General features: G+C 37.1%; 1 protein-coding gene across 1 annotated transcript in view; it reads right to left on the bottom strand.

The window, feature by feature from the left end:
- LOC123768775 (neural cell adhesion molecule 1) overlaps positions 1 to 12,949 on the bottom strand; it is a 213,303-nt gene extending 200,354 nt beyond the window's left edge. Inside the window, exon 1 of the mRNA XM_045759563.2 lies at positions 12,839 to 12,949. The gene's annotated coding sequence lies outside the window, so the exon portion shown is untranslated. The remainder of the gene's footprint in view (positions 1 to 12,838) is intronic.
- Between the last annotated feature and the right edge of the window lie 1,925 nt (positions 12,950 to 14,874).

Here is a 14,874-nt window from a genome sequence, read left to right as displayed (position 1 = left end):
TTAAAGAAAAAAACAGACATTGGTTGACAATAGAAGGGTAAGGTAGGTTACAGGGAATTTATTAGGTATAGCTTTGCTTTTAACTTAAACTGGTTGAGAGAGGTACAGTCTTTAACATGGTTGGGAAGGTCATTCCACATTCTGGGCCCCTTGATTTGTAGAGCATTTCTAGTTTGATTAAGTCGTACTCTATGAATATCAAAACTGTATTTATTTCTGGTGTGATGCTCATGGGTTCTGATACAACCTTCTATGAAGCTTTTGAGATCAGGATTGGCATTATAGTTTAGCGTTTTATATATGTATAATACACATGAGAGAATGTGCAGTGACTTAATGTCTAACATATTCAGAGATTTAAGTAGGGGTAACGAGTGATGTCTGGGGCCAGAATTGGATATTGTCCTAATAGCAGCTTTGTGTTGAGTAATTAGAGGACGTAAGTGATTTTGGGTAGTAGAGCCCCAAGCACAAATACCATAGTTGAGATATGGATAGATAAGGGAGTAATAGAGAGTCACCAGGGCAGGGCGTGGTACATAATATCTGATCTTAGAAAGAATGCCCACAGTTTTTGAAACTTTTTTTGATATGTTTAGAATGTGTCCCTGGAAATTAAGCTTGTGGTCAATGAGAATGCCAAGGAATTTGCCATCTAATTTGTTACAAATTTGGGTATTGTTTATTTTGAGATTTATTTGATTAGAGGATTTATTGCCAAACAGAATATAAAAGGTTTTGTTAATGTTAAGGGTGAGTTTGTTGGCAGTTAGCCACAGATGGACTTTATTTAGCTCAGTATTTACTGTGGCATTTAGAGCAAGGGGATCAGGACTGGAGTAAATGAAGGTTGTGTCGTCAGCAAATAGGTTTGAGGTGTTGGGAGGCATTTGGAAGGTCATTAATGTAGATGAGAAAGAGGAGAGGGCCAAGTATGCTGCCCTGGGGAACAACAATGTTGATGGGTAGGGTGGGAGAAATTGTATTATTCACAGAAACATATTGGAACCTGTCAGTAAGGTAGGATTTGAGGTATTGTAGGGAGTGTCCTCTGACTCCATAATGATGTAATTTAAGAAGAAGGTTTTGGTGGTTGACAGTGTCAAAAGCTTTACGCAGGTCCACAAACAACCCAACAGAGAACTCATTTTTATCAAGAGCTGTATGAATCAAGTTAAGCATACTAATAAGTGCATCGTTAGTGCTTTTTTTGGGTCTGAAGCCATATTGGCAAGGGCTAAGTATATTGAGTTTGGCGAGATATGAGTAAAGCTGCTTATAGATTAGTTTTTCAAAAATTTTTGACAAGTTTGGCAGGATAGATATAGGTCTGTAGTTGTTAACATCTGTGAGATTACCACATTTGTGGACAGGCGTTACTCTCGCTTTTTTTAGAATATCTGGGAAGGTTTGGAGTTCAAGTGACTTGTTGAAGAGCAAAGCAATAGCAGGGGCTAAAGATCTGGAGGCTTTTTTGTAAATTAAAGTTGGTATCTCCTCAAGGGCACCAGACTTGGTTTTAAGGGAAAGGATTATCTCATTGACGTCAGTGGAATTAATAGGCTTTAGGTACAGAGACTGTGGATAGTTACCTGAAAGATAGTCATTAATGTCTGTACTGGAAGATGGAATATCATTTGCAAGGGATGAACCAATGGAAGAGAAGAACCTATTGAACTCAGTAGCAGAATCAGAGGCTGAAAGCTGACCATCGTTATTAGACAGGAGAGTCGGTTTGTTATTTAAAGACTTCTTTGATCCCAATATTTGAGAAATTGTTCTCCAAGTTTGTTTAATGTTGCTCTTTATTTGGGTAAATTTATCTTCGTAGTATTTAGTTTTGGCTCGTCTAATTATCTTAGACAGCAATAATGCGTAATTCTTTGAGAATTCTTTGGAGACAATTCCTAACCTATACTTCTTCTCAAGGTCATGTTTTTTATTAATAGATTTAAGTATTCCCTTTGTAAGCCAGGGATTGTTAAGCCTTTTGGTTGTGACTTGTTTTGTAAGCATAGGACAGTGGGTATTATAAAGGCTAAGAGTTTTTTGAAGAAAAGATTGCACTGCTAGGTTGATGTCCACTATGTTACCTAACTCGGACTCCCAGTTGACATTATCAGCAGCAGTTATAAAATTGTCTATAGCAGTTTCATTGTGTAGTCTAAAACGTATCACTCTTGACTCAAGAGGTGGTTTGCTAATGTTAGTTAAGAGAAATGTGGGGTAATGATCTGTAGTGCTATCGGTGATTATATCTGAAGTAAGCGGAGAGGTTATGTTTGTCCAGATGTGATCGAGCGTCGTGGCAGTGCTATCAGTGATTCTAGTAGGTCTAGTGATTAAGGGTATGAGGAAGCAGGAATTCATACAGTTGAGGAAGCTAACAGCAGTGGGGTGTTCAGGCTCGCAGAGGTCAATATTAAAGTCCCCTGCGATAATTAGGTGGTTTTTGTTCAGTCTGTTATCAAGTATTAGATTTCTAAGGTTAGAGTTGAATTCGGACACATCAGTGTTAGGAATTCTATAAACTGCACCCACAGTCAGGACAGACTCGGCACCCTTGACTCTGAAGCTGGCGAAGATATACTCCCCATAGCAGTCTCTGGTTCTAATTTCTTTTAAGCATGTTAGTTCTTGGTGGTAGTAAAGAGCAGTGCCACCACCTCTCTGAATTTGACGACAGTTGTGAATTGCTGAGTAGTTAGGCATGTTAAAGAGCTGAGTAGTATCCTCTTTCAACCATGTTTCAGTAAGTATAATAAAAGAGAATTTGTTGTCAATAGCTTCAATCAAGGCACTAACATCATCGAAGTGTTTACCTAGGGATCTAACGTTCAAATTGATTACAGAGATATTGTGATTATGAGTTAATACATTGTTTACATCATGTGCTGCAAAATATCTGCAATTTAGATCATTAAAGTGATAATTGTCATAGATAGTGGATAAGAGGTTAAGTTCAGGGTCTATACTTGTCTGCATTAAAAAAGCTGATTGCAGGAAAAACAAGGGAAGAAAGGCAAATAACAAGGTAGAAATAAGCTATAAAATAGGGAAAAAGATGTACACAATACAGAACAAAGCAAACTCAAAAGGGGCTTACAGGGGTACAATGGAGTAAGGGAGTATGGCTAGGCTAGGCAACCTAGGTAATAAATGAGATTAACGAAAAAACATATAAACATGGACTATACAAAACACAAGATATAGAAATACAAAACAAAAATATAAACAAGACTAAGCAATACAAAAACAAATTGAGCAAAAATGAAAAATGAGGTAGATTGCTTACAAGTACTCTCAGGTACACTGTAAGTAACAATTTGCAATTTGAGATGCAGGCAAAGCCAGGGGTACAATGGAGTAAGGGAGCATGGCGAGGCTAGGCAACCTAGGTAATAAATGGAATCAAAGAAAAGTTGAATAATAAGCATAGGCAAATTTAAGCTAATGATTATTAACTATAAATAGTTCAGTTATGACTGTATAATTAATAAGACCTGAAGAACTATTTATGCACTCAATTAAATAATTTCAGTAAATGACTAGTTAAGAGTAAGTTAAAAATTAAGTCAGAAAATAAAACAATGAGACTTAGGAAACCTAGCCCCACTAGTTGACAGGGGGTTAATTAAGTTAATTCACTGGGAGTGATAATGAGCTGAGACAGACCACATTGGGAGAGGAAAGCGTTGAGGTTCTCTTCTTTAGTAATTGTGAACATTTTGCCCTCTGCGGTTTTTCTCACCTTTATCAGTCCATCTCTAACGAAGCACTGATGAATCGCATCTGGGTTTTTTTGACGGATTACAAACCACATCATCAAATTTGCAGATGACACAAAGATTTATGATAAAGTGGGAAATGATAATGATATTGAAGCCTTACAAAGAGATCTACATGAACTCCACAAATGGTCAGAAGACTGGCAAATGCTTTTTAATATCGACAAATGTTAGACCTTGCATGTGGGGCATAACAACCCACACCACAACTACCAAATTAATATCATTACATTACAGCAGATTGATGAAGAAAAGTACCTTAGAGTCAAAATTCATCACTCATTAAAAGTTGCACAACAGGTGGGTGCAGCAGTCAGAAAAGCTAACCAAACACTTGGGATAATCAAGCGTACTTTTGGCTATAAGGGAAAGAAGGTAATGGTTCAACTGTATGAATCTTTGGTACGCCCCCATTTTGATTACTGTGTCTGAGCATGGAGATCAGATTTTCAGAAGAATATAGCTGCTCTGGAAAAGGTGAAACAAAAGCCATTCCAGAGATAAATCATCTCTCCTATCAGGAATGCTTGAAGGCCACAGGGCTAATAACATTGCAAACCATGGTGGATCTCATTGAAACTTTTTAAATACTCAACAAATTAGAGGATGTTGATTCGGATATTTTCTTCAGGTCAGCTGTAACACAAACAAGGAGCAACGGTTTCAAGCTCAACAAGCCACAATGTAGGACTGAGAACAGGAGAGGCTTTTTCATTCTAAGGGTTATTATCCCATGGAACCGCCTGCCCGCTTAAGCCGTAACTGCCAAAGCTGAGTTGAGTTATAATAATAATAATAATAATAATAATATTTTATTTAGGTAAGGTACATACATACAATAAATTTTTACAAAGATTGGTTGACTTATAGGTAGAGCTAGTACATACAATGCCTAAAAGAATATTCCTACATACCACAGAAGCTCACCTTAATTCTTTCCTCAGTGACTGTGGGTTAGCTGCTGTATAGCCTGAATTCAGATTATAATCTCATATAACTACCTTTGTGTACTCTAGCTCTGCCTTTCCCTTCAAAAGGTTTTAACTTTAGTTTAAAAAAGAAAAAAAAAATAATAAAAAGAATAATATTGTCATCTTTATTATTGTCTTTTTTTTCTTTTTACTCCCATGTTCCATAGTACACTGGCTTTGCCTGTGTCCTCTAGTATTAACTTCATTATCCAGTGTTCCTGAGTGTATCTCTATTTAAACTACCTCAGTTTGTTTTAGTGTAACTTTAGTATTCAACTATAGTGTACTTATAATAGTATAGTAAGCAAGCTTTTCATCTTATAGATTTCATAATTGTTTTTTTTACTTTTTTGGTCATCTATTGTTATTAATTATTTTAGTTAATTTTTTACATTCCTAGTTCCCATTAAGTTTTTTTTTTTTTTTTTTTTTCTTTTTACTTAAAATTACCATTAAGTTTATTTTACTTTAGAATTTTTAATCTACTTTTTTCTTTGTTTTCTATTTTGTAATTTGCCATTCTTACCTTGTTTTCCTGCAAACAGCCTTTTTATGCAGACAAGTATAGACCCAGAACTAAACCTCTTATCCACTATCTATGACAATCATCACTTCAATGATCAAAATTGCAGATATTTTACAGCACATGATGTAAACAATGTATTAACAGATAATCTCAATATCTCTGTAATCAACTTGAACGTTAGATCCCTAGGTAAACACTTCGATGATGTTAGTGCCTTGATTGAAACTATTGACAACAAATTCTCTTTTATTATACTTACTGAAACGTGGTTGAAAGAGGATAATACTCAACTCTTTAACATGCCTAACTACTCGGCAATTCACAACTGTCGTCAAATGCAGAGAGGTGGTGGTACTGCTCTTTACTACCACCAAGAACTAACATGCTTAAAAATAATTAGAACTAGAGACTGCTGTGGGGAGTATATCTTCACCAGTTTCAGAGTCAAGGGTGCCGAGTCTGTCCTGTCTGTAGGTGCAGTCTATAGAATTCCTAACACTGATGTGTCTGAATTCAACTCAAACCTTAGAAATCTAATACTAGATAACAGATTGAACAAAAACCATCTAATTATCGCAGGGGACTTTAATATTGACCTCTGCGAGCCTGAACACCCTACTGCTGTTAGCTTCCTCAACTGTATGAATTCCTGCTTCCTCATACCCTTAATCACTAGACCAACTAGAATCACTGATAGTACTGCTACGACTCTAGATCACATCTGGACCAACATAACCTCTCCGCTTACTTCAGGTATAATCACCGATAGCACTACAGACCATTACCCCACATTTCTCTTATCTAACATTAGCAAACCACCTCTAGAGACAAGGGAGTTAAGCTTTAGGCTGCACAATGAAACTGCTATAAACAATTTTATAACTGCTGCTGATAATGTCAACTGGGAGTCCGAGTTAGGTAACATAGGGGACATCAACCTAGCAGTGAAATCTTTTCTACAAACAACTCTTAGCCTTTATAACACCCACTGTCCTATGCTTACAAAACAAGTCACAAGCAAAAGACTTAACAATCCTTGGCTTACAAAGGGAATACTTAAATCCATTAACAAAAAACATGACCTTGAGAAGAAGTATAGGCTAGGAACAGTCTCCAAAGAATTCTCAAAGAATTACTCGTTATTGCTATCTAAAATAATTACACGAGCCAAAACTAAATACTATGAAGATAAATTTACCCAAATAAAGAGCAACATTAAAAAAACTTGGAGCACAATTTCACAAATATTGGGATCAAAGAAGATTTTAAATAACAAACCAACACTCCTTTCCAATAACGTTGGTCAGCTTTCAGCCTCTGATTCTGCTATTGAGTTCAATAGGTTCTTCTCTTCCATTGGGTCATCCCTTGCAAATGATATTCCATCTTCCTGTACTGATGTTAAGGACTATCTTACAGGTAACTATCCACAGTCTCTGTACCTAAAGCCTACTAGTTCCACTGATGTCAATGAAATAATCCTTTCCCTTAAAACTAAGTCTAGTGCCCTCGAGGAGATACCAACTTTAATTTACAAAAAAGCCTCCAGATCGCTAGCCCCTGCAATTGCATTGCTCTTCAACAAGTCACTTGAACTCCAAACCTTTCCTGACATTCTAAAAAAAGCAAGAGTAACCCCTGTCTACAAATGTGGTGATCTCACTGATGTTAACAACTACAGACCTATATCAATCCTGCCTAACTTGTCAAAAATATTCGAAAAGCTAATCTACAAGCAGCTTTACTCTTTTCTAGCCAAACACAATATACTTAGCTCTTGTCAATATGGCTTCAGACCCAAAAAAAGCACTAACGATGCACTTATTAGTATGATTAACTTAATTCACGCAGCTCTTGATAAAAAGGAGTTTCCTGTTGGGTTATTTGTGGACCTGCGTAAGGCTTTTGACACTGTCAACCATCAAAACCTTCTTCTTAAATTACATCATTATGGAGTCAGAGGACACTCCCTGCAATACCTCAAATCTTATCTTACTGACAGGCTCCAGTATGTTTCTGTGAATAATACAATTTCTCCCACCCTACCCATCAACATTGGTGTTCCTCAGGGCAGCATACTTGGCCCTCTCCTCTTTCTCATCTACATTAATGACCTTCCAAATGCCTCCCAACACCTCAAACCAATTCTATTTGCTGACGACACAACCTTCATTTACTCCAGTCCTGACCCCCTTGCTCTAAATGCCACAGTAAATACTGAGCTAGAGAAAGTCCATCTTTGGCTAACTGCCAACAAACTCACCCTTAACATTGACAAAACGTTTTATATTCTGTTTGGCAATAAATCCTCTAATCAGATAAATCTCAAAATAAACAATACCCTAATTTGTAACAAATTAGATGGCAAATTCCTTGGCGTTCTCATCGACCACAAGCTGAATTTCCAGGGTCACATTCTAAATATATCAAAAAAAGTTTCAAAAACTGTTGGCATTCTTTCTAAGATCAGATATTATGTACCCTGCCCTGCCCTGGTTACTCTCTATTACTCCCTCATCTATCCATACCTCAACTATGGTATTTGTGCTTGGGGTTCTACTACCCAAAATCATTTACGTCCTCTTATTACCCAACACAAAGCTGCTATTAGGATAATATCCAACTCTGGCCCCAGACATCACTCGGTACCCTTACTCAAATCTCTGAATATGTTAGATATTAAGTCACTGCACATTCTCTCTTGTGTATTATACATATATAAAACGCTGAACTGTAATGCCAATCCTGACCTCAAAAGCTTCATTGAAGGTTGTAACAGAACCCATGAGCACCACACCAGGAATAAATACAGTTTTGATATTCCTAGAGTACGACTTAATCAAACTAGAAATGCTCTACAAATCAAGGGACCCAGAATGTGGAATGACCTTCCCAACCATGTTAAAGACTGTACCTCTCTCAACCAGTTTAAGATAAAAACTAAACACTACCTAATAAATTCCCTGTAACCCACCTCACTCCTTTATTGTCAACCCATGTCTGTTATTTTTTTATTATTATTTTTTTTTAATCAACACTGTTTGTCAACCTATTGTATTTGTGCTGCTTTTTCAGTCATGTTCCCCCTTTTTTTATCTTTATTTGTATTTGTTTTCAACACTTTTTATTCTTTATGCTCAATTAGTATTAAGTTCTAGATATTAATGTTTTTCTTGCCCGAAACGCATTGCATAATAGTGGCTTTAGGCATTGTATGTACTAGCTCTATCTATATATCAATCCATTAATGTAACATCACTTGTATGTATGTACCTTACCTGAATAAACATATTTATTATTATATTTATTTAAAGCCACTATTACGCAAAGCGTTTCGGGCATGATAAACTTAAATGACAAGCTTAATACTAATTGAGCATAATGAGTAGATGAAAACAAGAAATGAAAACATAGATGAAAAAGCAGCACAAATACAAATATGTCGACAAACAGCGCTCTTTAAAGAAAAACAGACATTGGTTGACAATAGAAGGGTAAGGTAGGTTACAGGGAATCTATTAGGTATAGCTTCGTTTTTAACTTAAAGACTGTACCTCTCTCAACCAGTTTAACATGGTCGGGAAGGTCATTCCACATTCTGGGCCCCTTGATTTGTAGAGCATTTCTAGTTTGATTAAGTCGTACTCTAGGAATATCAAAACTGTATTTATTTCTGGTGTGGTGCTCATGGGTTCTGTTACAACCTTCTATGAAGCTTTTGAGATCAGGATTGGCATTATAGTTTAGCGTTTTATATATGTATAATACACATGAGAGAATGTGCAGAGACTTAATGTCTAACATATTCAGAGATTTGAGTAGGGGTACCGAGTGATGTCTGGGGCCAGAGTTGGATATTGTCCTAATAGCAGCTTTGTGTTGAGTAATTAGAGGACGTAAGTGATTTTAGGTAGTAGAGCCCCAAGCACAAATACCATAGTTGAGATATGGATAGATAAGGGAGTAATAGAGAGTCACCAGGACAGGGCGTGGTACATAATATCTGATCTTAGAAAGAATGCCCACAGTTTTTGAAACTTTTTTTGATATATTTAGAATGTGTCCCTGGAAATTCAGCTTGTGGTCAATGAGAATGCCAAGGAATTTGCCATCTAATTTGTTACAAATTTGGGTATTGTTTATTTTGAGATTTATTTGATTAGAGGATTTATTGCTAAACAGAATATAGAAAGTTTTGTCAATGTTAAGGGTCAGTTTGTTGGCAGTTAGCCAAAGATGGACTTTATTAAGCTCAGTATTTACTGTGGCATTTAGAGCAAGGGGATCAGGACTGGAGTAAATGAAGGTTGTGTCGTCAGCAAATAGAATTGGTTTGAGGTGTTGGGAGGCATTTGGAAGGTCATTAATGTAGATGAGAAAGAGGAGAGGGCCAAGTATGCTGCCCTGAGGAACACCAATGTTGATGGGTAGGGTGGGAGAAATTGTATTATTCACAGAAACATATTGGAGCCTGTCAGTAAGGTAGGATTTGAGGTATTGTAGGGAGTGTCCTCTGACTCCATAATGATGTAATTTAAGAAGAAGGTTTTGGTGGTTGACACAATACAATACAATACAATACAATTTTATTTAGGTAAGGTACATACATACAATAAATATTTACAAGGATTGTTTAACTTATAGGTATAGCTAGTACATACAATGCCTAAAGCCACTATTACGCAGAGCGTTTCGGGCATGATAAACTTAAATGACAAGCTTAATACTAATTGAGCATAATGAGTAGAATGAAAGCAAGAAATGAAAACATAGATGAAAAAGCAGCACAAATACAATTATGTCGACAAACAGCGCTCTTTAAAGAAAAAAACAGACATTGGTTGACAATAGAAGGGTAAGGTAGGTTACAGGGAATTTATTAGGTATAGCTTCGCTTTTAACTTAAACTGGTTGAGAGAGGTACAGTCTTTAACATGGTTGGGAAGGTCATTCCACATTCTGGGCCCCTTGATTTGTAGAGCATTTCTAGTTTGATTAAGTCGTATTCTAGGAATATCAAAACTGTATTTATTTCTGGTGTGATGCTCATGGGTTCTGATACAACCTTCTATGAAGCTTTTGAGATCAGGATTGGCATTATAGTTTAGCGTTTTATATATGTATAATACACATGAGAGAATGTGCAGTGACTTAATGTCTAACATATTCAGAGATTTAAGTAGGGGTACCGAGTGGTGTCTGGGGCCAGAATTGGATATTGTCCTAATAGCAGCTTGGTGTTGAGTAATTAGAGGATGTAAGTGATTTTGGGTAGTAGAGCCCCAAGCACAAATACCATAGTTGAGATATGGATAGATAAGGGAGTAATAGAGAGTCACCAGGGCAGGGCGTGGTACATAATATCTGATCTTAGAAAGAATGCCCACAGTTTTTGAAACTTTTTTTGATATGTTTAGAATGTGTCCCTGGAAATTAAGCTTGTGGTCAATGAGAATGCCAAGGAATTTGCCATCTAATTTGTTACAAATTTGGGTATTGTTTATTTTGAGATTTATTTGATTAGAGGATTTATTGCCAAAGAGAATATAAAAGGTTTTGTCAATGTTAAGGGTGAGTTTGTTGGCAGTTAGCCACAGATGGACTTTATTTAGCTCAGTATTTACTGTGGCATTTAGAGCAAGGGGATCAGGACTGGAGTAAATGAAGGTTGTGTCGTCAGCAAATAGAATTGGTTTGAGGTGTTGGGAGGCATTTGGAAGGTCATTAATGTAGATGAGAAAGAGGAGAGGGCCAAGTATGCTGCCCTGGGGAACACCAATGTTGATATGTAGGGTGGGAGAAATTGTATTATTCACAGAAACATATTGGAGCCTGTCAGTAAGGTAGGATTTGAGGTATTGTAGGGAGTGTCCTCTGACTCCATAATGATGTAATTTAAGAAGAAGGTTTTGGTGGTTGACAGTGTCAAAAGCTTTACGCAGGTCCACAAACAACCCAACAGAGAACTCATTTTTATCAAGAGCTGTATGAATCGAGTTAAGCATACTAATAAGTGCATCGTTAGTGCTTTTTTTGGGTCTGAAGCCATATTGGCAATGGAGTAAGGGAGTATGGCTAGGCTAGGCAACCTTGGTAATAAATGAGATTAACGAAAAAACATATAAACATGACTATACAAAACACAAGATATAGAAATACAAAACAAAAATATAAACAAGACTAAGCAATACAAAAACAAATTGAGCAAAAATGAAAAATGAGGTAGATTGCTTACAAGTACTCTCAGGTACACTGTAAGTAACAATTTGCAATTTGAGATACAGGCAAAGCCAGGGGTACAATGGAGTAAGGGAGCATGGCGAGGCTAGGCAACCTAGGTAATAAATGGAAATACAGTATCCATTTACAGTAATTTTATTTACATTTACATCCAAATACAGTAATAAATGGACAGTATCAAAAGCTTTACGCAGGTCCACAAATAACCCAACAGGGAACTCATTATTATCAAGAGCTGTATGAATCGAGTTAAGCATACTAATAAGTGCATCGTTAGTGCTTTTTTTGGGTCTGAAGCCATATTGGCAAGGGCTAAGTATATTGAGTTTGGCTAGATATGAGTAAAGCTGCTTATAGATTAGTTTTTCAAAAATTTTTGTTTAAAATTAAAGAATAAAATATGTTTAATGTTTAATATAAAATATTAATATATAATATGTTTAATATAAAAAAATGTTTAAAAAATAAAGAGTTTAAAAATATACATGGAAAAGATCATCAAAGCAAAAACCCTCCCAAATCATCAAAGGACCTTCAACAAGCTGCAGGCTTCTTGTCCTCATCGAGGCCACTAGGGTTAGTGGCCCTCTGATAAATCAGATGATAATATTATAAACCACATCATGAAATTTGCAATGACACAAAGATTTATGATAAAGTGGTATATGATAATGATATTGAAGCCTAACAGAGATCTACATGAACTCCACAAATGGTCATAAGACAGGCAAATGCTTTTGAATATCGACAAATGCAAAACCATGCATGTGAGGCATAACAACCCATGCCATGACTACCAAATTAAAAGCATTACATTTGTTAGCCCTCAAATTGTAAGACAGTTGTTGTATAGCCATGGGTCCTGACAGCTGAGTGGACAGCGCTTCAGATTCGTAGTCCTGAGGTTCCGAGTTTGATCCCTGTTGGAGGCGGAAACAAATGGGCAGAGTTTCTTTCACACTGATGCGGCTGTTCACCTAGCAGTAAATAAGTACCTAGGAGTTAGACAGCTGCTACGGGCTACTTCCTGGGGGTAACAAAACAGAGGCCCTGATCATGAACTGGGATGTGGGGACGCTAAGCCCCGAAATCATCTCAAGATAACCTCAAGATATAGCCAATTGTGAAGCGGCCAGGCCCATGATGTCACACACCGGCAGATTGATGAAGAAAAGGACCTTGAAGTCAAATCCACCACATATTAAAAGTATATTTATTTATAAATTTATTTATATACAAAAAGGTACATTGGGTTTATGAAAATACAAAGCACTGATGTTTTTACATTCTTGTAAAGCCACGCGCACACATACCTTAGGATACCTCATCCCTCCCTTAGGATTCTATTGCCGTAAATATGCCCAAACATAGTAACAAGCCTAGTAGGGGCGCCTCTCGCTCTTCATACATAACTCCTAGAGATCTGAATGGAACGCTGGCAACGCTGCAATCCTCGCCGATGTTGGTAAACACAGCATCCGCTCCCCCTCCTCACTCCCCCCCTTCAACTCAACTTGAATCTCAAGCTTTAGAATTCATTCAATCTATGGCTCCCTGTCTAAACTTCAAACCTCTGAGGAGTAACCCATGGCTGTAGAAACTGCACAACCTTGTGCTCCTGCAATCTGAAGCTATTTCGGCCCTCCAGGCCACAGTCACCCAACAACAACAAACCATAGACCGCCTCCTTGAATCGTCGACGAACAACAACCAAGAAATTCTCAACTTACAAACTGTTGCAAATGACGCAAGGGATCAAATACAAAAGATTCAAGCCAAGGAAACCCACTCAGCTCAAAGTGACCTCCTTCAAAAGCTGGAAAAACAAATAAACCTACTTCAGATTCACCAGGCGGCTTCCGAAGATGACCTAGAGCAGCAACAATTTCATGACTCCCTGATAATTAGCTCTACTGATTTACCTGATGAACAACAAGGTGAGAATTGTTGTAACAGCCCACACCCTAATTAATTCAAAGATCAACCATCAAAACCTTCTTCTTAAATTACATCATTATGGAGTCAGAGGACACTCCCTGCAATACCTCAAATCTTATCTTACTGACAGGCTCCAGTATGTTTCTGTGAATAATACAATTTCTCCCACCCTACCCATCAACATTGGTGTTCCTCAGGGCAGCATACTTGGCCCTCTCCTCTTTCTCATCTACATTAATGACCTTCCAAATGCCTCCCAACACCTCAAACCAATTCTATTTGCTGACGACACAACCTTCATTTACTCCAGTCCTGACCCCCTTGCTCTAAATGCCACAGTAAATACTGAGCTAGAGAAAGTCCATCTTTGGCTAACTGCCAACAAACTCACCCTTAACATTGACAAAACGTTTTATATTCTGTTTGGCAATAAATCCTCTAATCAGATAAATCTCAAAATAAACAATACCCAAATTTGTAACAAATTAGATGGCAAATTCCTTGGCGTTCTCATCGACCACAAGCTGAATTTCCAGCGACACATTCTAAATATATCAAAAAAAGTTTCAAAAACTGTTGGCATTCTTTCTAAGATCAGATATTATGTACCCCGCCCTGCCCTGGTTACTCTCTATTACTCCCTCATCTATCCATACCTCAACTATGGTATTTGTGCTTGGGGTTCTACTACCCAAAATCATTTACGTCCTCTAATTACCCAACACAAAGCTGCAATTAGGACAATATCCAACTCTGGCCCCAGACATCACTCGGTACCCTTACTCAAATCTCTGAATATGTTAGATATTAAGTCACTGCACATTCTCTCCTGTGTATTATACATATATAAAACGCTGAACTGTAATACCAATCCTGACCTCAAAAGCTTCATTGAAGGTTGTAACAGAACCCATGAGCACCACACCAGAAATAAACACAGTTTTGATATTCCTAGAGTACGACTTAATCAAACTAGAAATGCTCTACAAATCAAGGGACCCAGAATGTGGTATGACCTTCCCAACCATGTTAAAGACTGTACCTCTCTCAACCAGTTTAAGATAAAAACTAAACACTACCTAATAAATTCCCTGTAACCTACCTCACTCCTCTATTGTCAACCCATGTCTGTTATTTTTTTTAATCAACACTGTTTGTCAACCTATTGTATTTGTGCTGCTTTTTCAGTCATGTTCCCCCTTTTTTTTATCTTTATTTGTATTTGTTCTCAACACTTTTTATTCTTTATGCTCAATTAGTATTAAGTTCTAGATATTAATGTTTTTCTTGCCCGAAACGCATTGCGTAATAGTGGCTTTAGGCATTGTATGTACTAGCTCTATCTATATATCAATCCATTAATGTAACATCACTTGTATGTATGTACCTTACCTGAATAAACATATTTATT

Source organism: Procambarus clarkii, chromosome 83 (assembly GCF_040958095.1).
Source record: "Procambarus clarkii isolate CNS0578487 chromosome 83, FALCON_Pclarkii_2.0, whole genome shotgun sequence".
Classification (NCBI taxonomy): Eukaryota; Metazoa; Arthropoda; class Malacostraca; order Decapoda; family Cambaridae; genus Procambarus; species Procambarus clarkii.
The sequence above is the reverse complement of the archived record's forward strand: the minus strand, read 5'-3'. Positions and strand labels throughout refer to the sequence as shown.